Raw genomic sequence first — 13,228 nt, 5'->3', positions numbered from 1 at the left:
CTGTGGCACTTAGCGTATGTGTCTCTTGTCATTAATCTCGTGCCTACATCAGAGGCCTTCTCTGGGTCTGTTTATCCCATTTAATCATAACAACAACCTCTGAGGTAGGTGATATTATCCACCCCTCCCCCTGCCTTTATTTTAACGGATGAGAAAACAGGCACACTGAAATTACTTGTATGAGTTACACGCGCAGCCCATGAGAGCTGCACTGGACCTCAGACCAGGCCCGCAGGCTCCTGATCTGTAAGTCATTGAATTAGTGACTTCCCCTGCTGCCAGGGTCTTACTAGATTGCTTAACTAAGCTAGTGGCTCTCTGAAGGGAGATGTGTGCTGTTTGATTTTCCAGGAAGCAGCAGACTCCCTAAAGGGGCTGTGTGGGCTTGGAAAGGACTCAGCTTATTGGGTTACACCGGGCAGGGCTGAGAGCTGGAACCTCACAGGTTCCCGTGCAGCTTGACCGGGCTCTATGGTCCACACCTGCTATGGTTGAAAACCGCCTCCACCTCCACCCTGACCCGCCCAACTGCTCCAGCCACAGTCTCGCCGGCACTTCACCGACGGCCCTGGCCTCAGCTGCTGCCCTCCACCCCAGATGGGGGGATGATAGCTGCTGTCCCCACACTGCCTCCAAGGGTTTTATGAGGATACGCAGAAGAGAATGGACGTTCGAAACCCCTGGAATGACCGCGGTCATTGTTTCCTTGTCTGCCCATAGCGTTGCTTCTTTTTGATTTTGTTTCATGGGCTCCCAGTTTGTTTTGGTCAATGTCACATCTTCCTAGCCAGGTTCTCTGTGGTGGGAAGTCCAGCTCCTGGATTGGCTGAGCTTCTGGGAGCACGGGGATGCTCGTACAAACGTGGGTCCAGTGAACCTTTTACAGGCAGCAGCTGAAAACTGCCCGTGCTGTGTGCAGCACTGGGCAGAGAGGGCGGGCCTGGCGGCGAGGGCCGGGCGGCCACATCAAAGCCCACGTGCATGATGATTCTTTTTCAGTTCTCAGGTCTCGTGAACCATTGTTTTACAAAAATACATTTGGGGTATATTAGTTTAGTTCTCTTCAGTTGTGTTAATAAAATTCCTGACTTCAGTCCTTGCCCGCCATGGAAACGTACGCACTTAGTAAGCAACCACATTTCTCAGTGTTTTTCACAAAGTCGCTTTTACCCTCAGTCCTCCTTTTCCACCAATTTATTCCTCTTTGCCGCATCTGCTGAAACTTAAGAGCTAAGGAGCACGACTGGGCGAGGCCATAAGCTCGCAGCCACCACACAGGCTCCACGCTAGCGCGTTTCATCTTCCAACAGTTTAGTCCATTTTACAGATGAAGGAAACGGAAGCGGTAAGTAACTTGCCTGGAGCCACATAGCCAGTAAAACTATGATTCAAAGATTTATTTAAAAGGTCTGCGTCTAAAACCTATGACCTACTGCTTGCTTAGAGCAAAGGGGCCAGGGGGTCCTAAACTAGTTGATTGGAGAACTGCCTTCCTGCCTCACTTCTGCCCAACTGTCCTGTAACTTTGGACAAGTTGGATGAGTTTCTCTGAGCCTCAATTTCCTCATCAGTAAAGTGGGAGCTGCCCTATCTCATAGGCTGATGGTGAAGGTTTGGTGGGAAAGTTGGGCTAGCGTGAAAGCCAGGAGCAAGGCTCTCTGTGCTGTGAAGCAAAATAAGGCTAGAGTAACGTAATGCGGTGACTCGTTAATAAGCCTGGAAAAGAGCTCTGCTGGGAGCCTCCTGTAGCACAAGAAGGCCAGAGCTGGAGGGGAGAAGATGAAGTGGGTGATGCAGAAGAGGCAGAGTAGGGGGTATGAGACATGCCCGAAGGAGGGTAAGCCGTGCTCCACAATGTGGAAGCGTGTCACGGTGATGAATGCAGGTCCTGAGGAGTGGATGGCTTGGGTATTTCTGCCAGGGACTCCCTTCAGGGAAAGGGTATTTCTGCCACGTGCAAGCACCTCTCTGAATTTCAAAGAAATCTGTGTGTGTGTGTTTGTGCACGCCATGTGTGTGGGTGCCCATGAGGACCCAACTTGGCATACTTGTGGACCTATGTGTATTTTCCTTAAATTAAGGTGAAATTCACACAACATAAAATTAATCATTTTTAAGTGTACAATTCAGTGACATTTAGTACTTTCACAATGTTGCACAACCTCCACCTCTGTCGAGTTCCAGAACATTTTCATCACCCCAACAGAAATTGTGTGTACTTTCTAAAGGGTCTGTTCTGTGAAAATGTATTTGTGAACCGCATTAGGTCATCCTGATTTTGCCTACCTGCCCAGAAGCCTCCCTCCCTCATCTGCCTGTCCTGTGTCTTTGGCCAAGGAGTGTGGTCCAAGACCTCAGATTCCAAATGGGTTTGCTAGTCATGGTTAACTCCTCCATGCAGTGTGGCTGTCTCTAGTGGGCATGGAGAAAACCAGCATTTCAGACTTAATCAGAGGGTAGTTCCTGAGGCTTCTCTCGCCGCTTGACTGCCTGTTCTTAGTGTATTAGAAGTCTGTGTTTAAGGATGTCTGCCAGTGAGAGACTTCAGTCATTGTAAGCCTCTTCCTCAGCCTCAGAGGCAAAGAAGGTAGGTGTTAGTCCACAGTGGAGGAAAATGGTGTTTCCTCTGCATTTGGCCCATCTGTAACTCCTCGTTCTATGTTGGTGCCCTCGCTGCATGGGAAGCCCAGGTGACCTGAATCCACAGTGCCCAAGGGTCCTCTGTAGCTCAAGCATTAAAAGGGTAAGAGGGCTGTTCCCCTGGAAGTGTCAGGCCTGGTACATATATATGCCTGCCTCCAAATAGCTGGCCCTGGGCAGCATCTACTCCCCTGTGATACAGGGACCACAGCACCGGCCAATGTAGTGGGATCCCTGAATAGTCTCCATGAGCTGCAGAGATGGGGCCAGTGAGTAGCAAATCCTTCCATACTGAGTGAGGGGTGGAGGGAGAGAGAGGGAGACAGAGAAAGGGAGGAGGAACAGCAGAAGGAGAAGAAGGGGTGAGGAAAGAGCTACCTTCAGTAATCTAGGGACTACTTCATGCCGATTGCACTACTTAGATCTTGTGCTCACCCAGGAACCAATATCAGGCACACCTCAGAGATACTGCGAGTTCAGACCATGCAATAAAGTGAATATCGCAATAAAGTGAGCATATGAATTTTTTGCTTTCCTAGTGCATGTGAAAGTTATGTTTATACAGTAGTCTATTAAGTGTGCAAAAGCATTATGTCTAAAGAAAAAGTGCATACCTTAATTAAAAACTATTGCTTAAAAATGCTAACCATCACCTGAGCCTTCAGTGAGTTCATAGTAGTAACGTCAAAGATCACTGATCAGGGACTTCCCTGACGGTCCAGTGGTTAAGACTTCACCTTCCAATGCAGCGGGTGTGGGTTCAATCCCTGGTGGGGGAGCTAGGATCCCACATGCCTCACAGCCAAAAAACCAAAACAGAAAACAGAAACAATATTGTAACAAATTCAATAAAGACTTTAAAAATGGTCCACATCAAAAAAAAAATCTTTAAAAAAAAAGATCACTGATACCATAACAAATATAATAACGATTTTTTAAAAAGGCCTGAAATATTGCGAGAATTACCAAAGTGTGACACATAGACATGAGGTGAGCAAATGCTGTTGGAAAAATGGCACCGACAGACTTGCTCACTGCAGGGTTGCGACATACCTTCAATTTGTAAAAAATGCAGTATCTGCGAAGTGCAATAAACTGAAGCGCAATAAAATGAGGTATGCCTGTGCTTTGGCCAGGGAGCAGAGAATGAGCCCCTTGGATAATCCAGGGACCACTTCATTCTGATTGGACTACTTGGATCATGTGCCCACCTAGGAACCAGTGACTTTGGCCAGTGGGTAGGGAATGAAACTCCATGATTGGCTTAAATCCAACCAGGAATTCTTTAAGCTAAATATGGGGTCAGGGTTCCCAGGGGTATGTGTCTGGATAGAGGAGTGGTGGGTCTTGAACTAAATCAGTTTTGGAAAGAAAGAACAAGTAGGAGAATGATGCCAGGTAGACAGTCAATGATATCCTCCATCCTAGGTAAAACAAATGTCAAGACAATGGAAAAAACGTGGTGGTGAAAAACAGTAGCAGGAACTAAAATGCTGGAAGAATTGCTCAGTCTGAGGCTCTGCTCCTTAGAGCTCACCTTATTATTCAGGAAGGTGGGTTGGACAGAGAAAGGGCCCTGATCTTAGGAGGCAGTTGGAATCTTGGCTGAAAGTGGTAACTACAACCTGAGAAATTCATCTGTTAGTGGAGGATTCAGACGCTTTATCCACCATCTCCAGCTTTGCAGCCGGTAAAGGAGGTGCAGGCCACCGTGATCTGGCTGCGGTTTGCCCTTCTGACTTCATCTCCCACACACTACCCTCATTCATTCAGCAAGAATTTAATAAGCAGCTACTATAAACCAGACTTTGAAGAGTAGTCCTCTGCCCTCACAGAGTCCTGTGGAGGATACAGATAAGAAAAGAGGCAATTGTATTACAGTGTAAGAAATGGGACGACAGGAGAAGGTGTTACAGAGGGACCTTGATCTGAATTGGGGGTTTGGAGAAGATTTGTTGGACCAAGAGATTTTTAGACCAAAGCTTGAAAGATGAGTAGGAGCTGCCCAGGTGAGGAGTGTGGAGAGGGAAGAACAGACTGGCTGGGCAAGTGATTGACTTACTTTGTGTTTGGGGTTGATACTGAGGACTCCCAGGGTTATGGTTTGATCCTGATGGAGTGGTGATGTCTTTTCATGAGACGGTGAACTCAACAGGACTTGCAGATTTGAGGGGGAAGAAGTGACTTTAGTTTAGAAGTGTTGAATTTGAGATACTTCTGGTTCAGCCAAGAGGAGGCATCTAGAGCTGGGTCTGGAACTCAGAGGCAGAGAGCTCCTCCAGATATTCTTTTCCCACTGTCTACTCAACATCTCGAGCTTAACATGCCCAAAATTGGCCTCTTGAGTTTTCTCCCTAATGTGCTTCTCCACCCTCAGTCTTCCTCATCCCTGTAAAAGACATTATCCATCCAGCTGCACAAGCTGAACCCTGGATTATTCCAGAAGTCTCCCTGGAGGCATCTGTCAGGGCTTTTCTGCCTTGGGCCTTTTGCCCCTACTGTCCTATATCTGGCTTCTCAAAGCATCCCTCACATCTCAGGTTAGACGTCGCTCCCTCCGAGAGGTCTTTCCAGACCACCCAGACTGAAGCTGGTCGTCCTGGTTATTCTCTCTCTCCTGGCTGTTTTCCTTCACAGCACCTATCCCAGTTTGCATTTATAATCATTTTTGTCCCAATTTGTTAAATACCTGACTCAGTGCCTCTAGTATATTAGATCCATCCCCCCTTTGATAACAATTTTTATAACATGTTTCTCCTATACTCATCTTCAAATGAAATCTATAGCTAATATAACCTTTCTGTATATATCATTTTAAATCAATATAACATCCTGGCAGTAATAGGAAGGAAAAATAAAAGGAAAGTAATTCATAATAAAAATAGTTATTTCAGTATTAAATTCCTAAGTTCCCAGGGCTGAGTACTCAGAAATCATAATGAAGTAGTCAGGTGAACAACCACGAATGCAATAGCTCTAAAAGTTGACCAACGGGTTTGTGTTTTAGTGAGTTAGGGTACTAAGAGCAATATTGCCAGTGGTGTGCAATTTTCTGCAGTGGTAAGCAACTCCTGTAATGTTTGAACAACATCAAGTAAATCTACCTTTCTACTAATATACAACAGAGATAGATCCTAGATTCAGGTCATTATAAAAGGGCTTTTCATAGTCATTCAGTGCCTAGAGGTACACTCATCAATCATGCAGGACCCAGGACTGTTTTTCACTACACAGGTCAGGTAGCACCCTGGCTCCCACCCCTAAATGCTGGTAGAGTTCCCCCATTCGTGTTGACGCTCAAAAATACCTCCCGCATTTCCACAGTGTCCCCTGGACCTAGAGTAGTCCTGCCCTAGTGGGGAGGCACTTGCCTCTCCTCTGTTGTACCATGAATTCCACGAGGGCAGGGTCCACGTCTGTTTCTCACTGGAGTACACTGTGTTCAGCACCTAGTGGGCATATATTTGTTGAAATAAAAGAATGCATGACTATTCCATCAACATGAAATTTGTACCAAAAAAAGTTAGGAAAGGAGTACACTGCACAGAAGTGTGACCTGACATTGACCTTCCTTCTGCATGCCTTAGGCCAGCTGACCTCTGTTTTAGTGAAAGAGACTTGCAATTATAGCTCCAGACAATGTAGATTTGCAGCTCTTAAATCCTTTACAATGAAGGAAGTCATCTCACCATGCACAAAAGAAATTGGACTGGCTCTGAAGTTGTGGTTTGTCTTTTTTTGGAAAGTCAGGCTTGTCTGTTGAAGAGCTCAAAACACTTGACCAGCTCTCTCATTTATCTTAACATGTGTATGCTATATTTATTCTCCCCTCACAGATGGGGAAATGAAGCTTGCCGAAGGGCCATATTTAGCTAAGTCTTGATCCTCTGCCTTGGGGGGTCAGCTTAGATAAAACAGTATCCTAAAACTCAATTTTTATGCAGTAGTTTAAACCTCCACCCACATTAAATCTGTTACTAGGGCTGCTCACAAGGGTAAAAAGTGTTAGTTTGAGCGTTTTTGACCATGTGATGTGGTGATCTAGTTCAGTCCTCTCCTTTTAGAGATGAGGAAGTGCAGGTTCATGAGACACGGTTAGATAATGGCAGAACCAGTTCTCCAGCTGGTCGTCTTTCTGCTACCGCACATTTAAACTTTTCTCTCTCTCTTTTTTTTTTTCTCCAGCTAACCTAAACAGGAGTTATAATAAGTCAGGCAGCCAAAAGGAAGATAATAATGGAAAAGAAGGCAAAGATCTGGTCCACTAGCTGCTAAATAATTAATAAATTAACTGGGAGATGGACTTATTCTAATCAAAATATATGAAGATGACAGTTGCTTAAAGTTAGAAGCTGAACCTTCAGTTTCAAGAATTCTTTTACCAAGAGCTAATCAGGCTCATGATAAGTAAATACCATCTCACAACTGAACAGAGATTTTAAAAAAAGGAAAGGAAGGAAGGAAGGAAAGAAAAAAGGAAGGAAAAAAAGTCAAATATTTTTAAAGTTTTTGAAAAACAATGACCTTTTAGGAATTTCTAGCACTTAAAAAAAATTCTCCTCCCCAAATTTTCTTTAGTCCACCTGTAGCAGGAGAGTGGTAGGTAAATTCAATAAACTCATCATTGATGCATTTTGAACCAAACTTACCAAAATATTCCACAAAAGAACCCAACCCAGCTTCCTTGAAAAACAGTTATTTTTAAGGGGGTGAAAGGTGATATTTCACAAAGTTAAATATGAAAAATGAACTTGAAAGTGACAAAAGGACAACACAAAAAAATGAGGTTTCATAGACTACTGTTACCAAGAATTATTGAAGAAATGTTGATAATTTATAAGATTTCTGACAAAACACTTCATCTTCAGAAGCTAGCTTCAGTCCATGTGTCCTCTTGGCTTTAGTATAGCACCTTTTAGGGGTTAGAGTGATTCAAAAGCCATGCCTGATACCTATTTTAGGCTTCTCACCAGAAACAGATGTTTCAGATGGAGATTACTACTCATTCATTTACCACAAGCCACCAGTTGTCAGGGACATTCTTACTTAGTTGCCTTACATTTTATATATCTCAAAGTAGTCAGAAGCTGTTTTAGACTTTAGATGTCTGGGGCTTGTCTGTTAAAGAATTTTTCAATTGTGGTCCCACTTTTTCTAGGTTGTTACAGAGGAAAACTCTTACAGGTTTTGATAATAACCTTTCTGAATCAAAGTAACGTCCTGGATTATTCGGAGGCATGATATATTCTTATAGCACTTTATAGTCTTCAAAGCACTTGTTGATAATCTCCCATTTTACAGACTGATAAACAAAGGCTCTAAGAAATAAGTGACTTGACCAAGGCCACATGCTAGTAGGTCATATATGTTCCAATCCTCTCTGTTCTGTAAGGCCCAACCCAAATGCCACCTCTTCTAAAAGTCTTTTTTTAGAGTCCCCTAATTACTACCCTTGGTTTTCACCACATTCTGACTTGTAATACAATGTCTGCATACATTTGTCTCCCTTGCTGTGAACTCCCTAAGAGCAGAAACCATTATGTTTTTGTCTCTTCCAACTTATCAATTCTTCCTCCTCAGTGCCAACTTTAAGCATGTTCTCTCATCAGCACCACAGTTTCTTCTTCTGTCCTAGGCTGTGGCTTTGAGGTCTACAAAGTTCTAGTGAGGTGCACGGGCACACCATGGGTACTCTTGCTCATTCATGCTCGTTGCCATATTTTTAACATACAGGTATCTTATGAGAGCTTTGCAAATGTTTAAATTGTTTTACAAGTCAGAAAGGATCTGAATCTTGGCCTTCCTTCATTTCCCTGATGGTTGCACATTCTGGGCACATAGTAGTGATACCAACCAGGGTTCTTGGCCTTCCCCAATCAATAGAAATTGACTAGAGGCCAAACAAGAGATTCAGGCAAGGCTTTATTGGGGCCCCTGCTGCAGCAGGAGGGAGCTATCGAGAACAAACAACAGGTTTCCTTGCTTGCTCACTCGCTGAGCAGGGGCGAGCTTGTTCCTTACATGGGGTGAGGGTAGGGGTGTGTCCAGGGGTTGGGCTGGAGGGGTGGCTTAGGTGTTTTTCCCACCCCTCTGGTGGTGGTGGTGTGTGCAGGGGGCATGCGCAGTACCCTGCTTTTCTTCCTGACCCCCTGTTTTTGCTCCAGGCTCTTCAAAAGTGGCAGTTGGGTTTTTTGGTCTCTTTGTATTGATCTCTTTTGGGTCCAGAATTTGCCCCAACTGCACATGCACACAGTTATTTTTAGTCTCATATAGTTTCTTTGTATCTTGTTGCTCCAGGAGAGGTTTATTCAGGCGCAAGCATTGCAGCACTGTAGCAAAGGTTCCCAGGTCCCAACGTGTCTCAGTAGGTGCTTATTAATGTTTCTTTGATTAAGCATTTATATATTCACCTGCTCCAATTTACACTCTCCCATTGTTGTATCTGTCTTTTTCTATGTACATGTCTTGAATTCCCAACTAAACTATAAGCTCCAAAGGGGACGAGGGGACGATTATTTCTTTTATTTGTGTGTACGTGTCCTTAGAACATCTTCCATGCAGTATGATCTCAAAACATCTTCGCTAATTGATTTTCAGTGACCAGTTGTGTGATAGAATATCACAAAAAGCATGGCAAGGCCTGTACCACCCAACGTGAGTGATTTTGCCTAAAGTACATATTTTGGATAAGTATTTTAAATAGGTGTACACGTTCTAAAAACATGTATTTTATTTTTTTAAACATTTTTATTGGAGTATAATTGCTTTACAATGGTGTGTTAGTTTCTGCTTTACAACAAAGTGAATCAGTTATACATATACATATATCCCCATATCTCTTCCCTCTTGCATCTCCCTCCCTCCCACCCTCCCTATCCCACCCTTCTAGCTGGTCATAAAGCACCGAGTTGATCTCCCTGTGCTATGCGACTGCTTCCCACTGGCTACCTATTTTATGTTTGGTAGTGTATATATGTCCATATATACACTACCACTCTCTCACTTTGTCCCAGCTTACCCTTCCCCCTCCCCGTGTCCTCAAGTCCATTCTCTAGTAGGTCTGCATCTCTGTGTCTTTATTCCTGTCTTGCCCTTAGGTTCTTCACGACCATTTTTTTTTTTTTTTAGATTCCATATATATGTGTTAGCATATGGTATTTGTTTTTCTCTTTCTTACTTCACTCTGTATGACAGACTCTAGGTCCATCCACCTCAATACAAATAACTCAATTTCGTTTCTTTTTATGGCTGAGTAATATTCCATTGTATATATGTCCCACATCTTCTTTATCCATTCATCTGTCGATGGACACTTAGGTTGCTTCCATGTCCTGTCTATTGTAAATAGAGCTGCAATGAATATTGTGGTACAAAAACATGTATTTTAAACAGAAGTCACTAAAGTGGGAGGGAGCACCCAGGTCCATGCCAAGGGAACAAAGGTGGTACAGAAATGGGCACACTTCTGGGCTGCTGACTGAGCTGGGCATAAAAGGGGTCTCCTGACTGATGGCCATTTGCTACAGTTCTCTGTTGCACCTGAAGGTGTTTTGTCTCCTCTCAGTGCACATTTCGTTGGTCTCTTATTGTCTGTGGACTCTTCTTGTCAGATTGTCAGCGTGTGATATTGTTGAAGGGTGAAGCTTGTCATCCTCACAGATCAGGCACTCCTGATGAGAACGGAGAGCCTAATCACTAAGCTACCAGAATACACTGTAAAAAAATGGATCCCGCTGGTACTTAGCCAATTGCTAAGAAGCTAAAGATTTTACTAAGCAGTTCAACAATCCTGTTGACCAAATTCACCATTGTTTTTTATGGTTTTGATGTAAGACAGTTGTCTTTAATACACTGAGAACATTTCAGTTACCAGGCTGAAATGTTTAAATATCTACCTTTAAAAAAATTTTTTTGGACTAAAATACAATTGATTTCTTAATTAGGAGGACACTAGGGAATTGGCTTTGAGGAATTCTTTTAAAAGAAAGGGCAGTTCCGCATTTAACTTTCTTTGTGTTGTCAAATTTTAAATATATAGCTGGGGAGGAAAGAATTGTATGCCTCAATTTATTTATCCCCAAATCTAAAATTTCACATTAAGTTCACTCAAGATATTACACAGTAGATATAAACAATTGTATATGATGCAGGGTACAGTATGCACAGGGGATTGTTTATTTTTTTAATTTGCTATCTATTATTAGACTTCTAATTACTCAGGCTGGATGGAAGCAGAAAGGTCTCATTCTGATAATCACTGCCAATTGTTTAGCTGGAGATTACAGGCAGAAGGAGTTCATTTTAGATGGTTCAGACTTAAGAAGTAACATTTCTTTCCAAGGAGTTCTAAACACACTTGTCTTTTTTTTTTAACCCCAATTCTTCACATTTTAACTATTCCAACAAAAATCTACAGTTTAACAAATCTAGAAATGATTAGTCTAGTTCCCTTCCTTTGTGCCCACATGTCTCTCAAGGAAAATCAGTATGCACTATGGTTATGAAAGGAATCTGTACAATAGACTTATGTTCTATAGAATGTTTGGATGAATATTTGAATATTAAGCATTTCTAGAGAACTTTGCATTCACTTGCTTTTTATTTCTTGTAATACCCTCCCAGAGAAAGAGTGCACTTTCTATTTCCCTGATGAGGTAAAATTTTCATTAAAAAAATCCAATTTGATTTTCTTAAAAAATGTGTGGTTTTTTTTTTTATTACATTTTAAATAGTCTTAAGGCTCTCGAGTCCCCCAAATGACTAATTAGTACAGTAATAATATATCATTCTCTTTTATAAATCTGAAAATTATACTGTCCTCAAGAGACCTCAGTTTGATTTGTGTGTTTTAATGCCAGAGTAGAAAATTTTATTTTTCACTAAAGGAGTTTCTTCCCTGTGGTTGGAGAGAGAACAATGCAGAGCCAGGGCTGATTTGCCACTGATGGGACCCTGCGTGGATTGGCAGAGAATAGGAGAACGAGTTTCCCGTGGGATGAAGAATTTACGTTAAAGAGTTGAAAGAGTTCTTTTATGTGCTTGACACTCTGCTGAGTGCTTTAGTTGCAATATCTCATTTATTCCTCATAATCCTATGAGATAGTATCCTCATTTCTAATTCTGTGAAAACTGGATCTCGAAATATGGATGAGGAGAGGTTTGTAGTAAGAGCCCCCCATTCCCTGACCGTGCCGTGTGCAAGTTTGCTCAGGAACAAACTGCTAGGTAGTTGCCAGGTAGAATGCTAAGATCAAATACTGTCTCTTTAATTCTTCTTCTCGGCATGCAGTTTGAAATAGGCAGTAGAGTACAAGAAGTATACTTAATTCACCAAATTGTACTATTTAACACTCAAACTTATTTTTAAAACATGTTATACTTTTGATAATAGTCCTCTTGTAACTGACTGGGGTGCCAGCATGTTTCATACCCATTTTGCGTGATCTCTTTATTAATCATTTCTTAACACCAGAGCACTGCTTTATTCGAAACCAATTAGAGGCCTCCACTTTTAAAAATAAATGCTAAAGAAGATTGGGGATGGCATTTCCTGTCTTGTCCTGAGCCAACACTTGAGAAATCTTTCAATGCCCTTGGCTCCAAACTGCAGATGTGCCCTTCAAAAGCATCGCAGAAAAACAGGAGGGTTAACTCCAAAGTCAAGAGTTTGAGATAATGATATGAATTGGAGTGTAACATTGTAGTAAGAAAAATGTCAGAAGATGACATGAAAGGAAAATTGTCCCATGAGAGAAATACTACCTGAAACTCTGAGTGGAAGATGTTTTTAATATGCCTTTAATTCCACATTCATGCAGTTCTAGTAGTGAAGCAGGTCATTTAAGAGGGGTGGTGGCTTAGGCCAAAAATAAAGTTTCCTTGAAACCAGATGAGAGGCTAGCCCTGACAAAAATGGAATCCTGACTATTCACTTACAAAAATGTAAGCGAGTAGAATTTTGTGTCATAGGAAATAATCTAAATGAAACAGGATCTTCACTGTCTTTTGTGATGGAGAGATGCTAAAACAGCCATCAATAGTACAGCCCTTCTATAAAATGTGAAGCAGCAGTTTAAATATGGAAGTCATATTTTGTAATAACCTATAAGGGAAAAGAATCTGAAAAAGAATAGATATGTGTGTGTGCATATATATATATATATGTATATTTTATATATATATATATGCACACACCCATACATATATATATAACTGAATCACTTTGCTGTACACCTGAAACTAACACAACATTGTAAATCAACTATACTTAAATAAAAAAATAAAATAATATGGCAGTCTAACATATTCCGTTCTGGAACCATGTCCAAGACATACTGAAAGGTGCAGAACAACATGGGTTGCACGGTTTTCGTCTGTGTACAGATGTTTAAATATGTACAGTTGTAGGCATATACACGCACAGAAAATAACTGGAAAGATACATATGAAAAATCTACATTTCAGGAAAGGAATGGAAATTGGAGAGGAAGGGGGATTTTGTGGATTTACTCAGTATGTTTCTATCGTTAAATTTTCACACAAACATGCATATGCACACACACACACACACACACACACACAAAAAAAA

At 41.9% G+C, this 13,228-nt stretch overlaps 1 protein-coding gene across 1 annotated transcript in view; it reads left to right on the top strand.

Annotated features, from left to right (window-relative positions):
- RHOQ (ras homolog family member Q) overlaps nucleotides 1–13,228 on the top strand; it is a 38,267-nt gene that overhangs the window by 16,581 nt on the left and 8,458 nt on the right. The gene's annotated exons all lie outside the window — the stretch shown is intronic.

This window comes from Balaenoptera ricei, chromosome 13 (genome assembly GCF_028023285.1).
Source record: "Balaenoptera ricei isolate mBalRic1 chromosome 13, mBalRic1.hap2, whole genome shotgun sequence".
NCBI classification, from domain to species: domain Eukaryota; kingdom Metazoa; phylum Chordata; class Mammalia; order Artiodactyla; family Balaenopteridae; genus Balaenoptera; species Balaenoptera ricei.
Note: the sequence above shows the minus strand (reverse complement) of the source record. Positions and strands in the feature narration are given on the sequence as shown.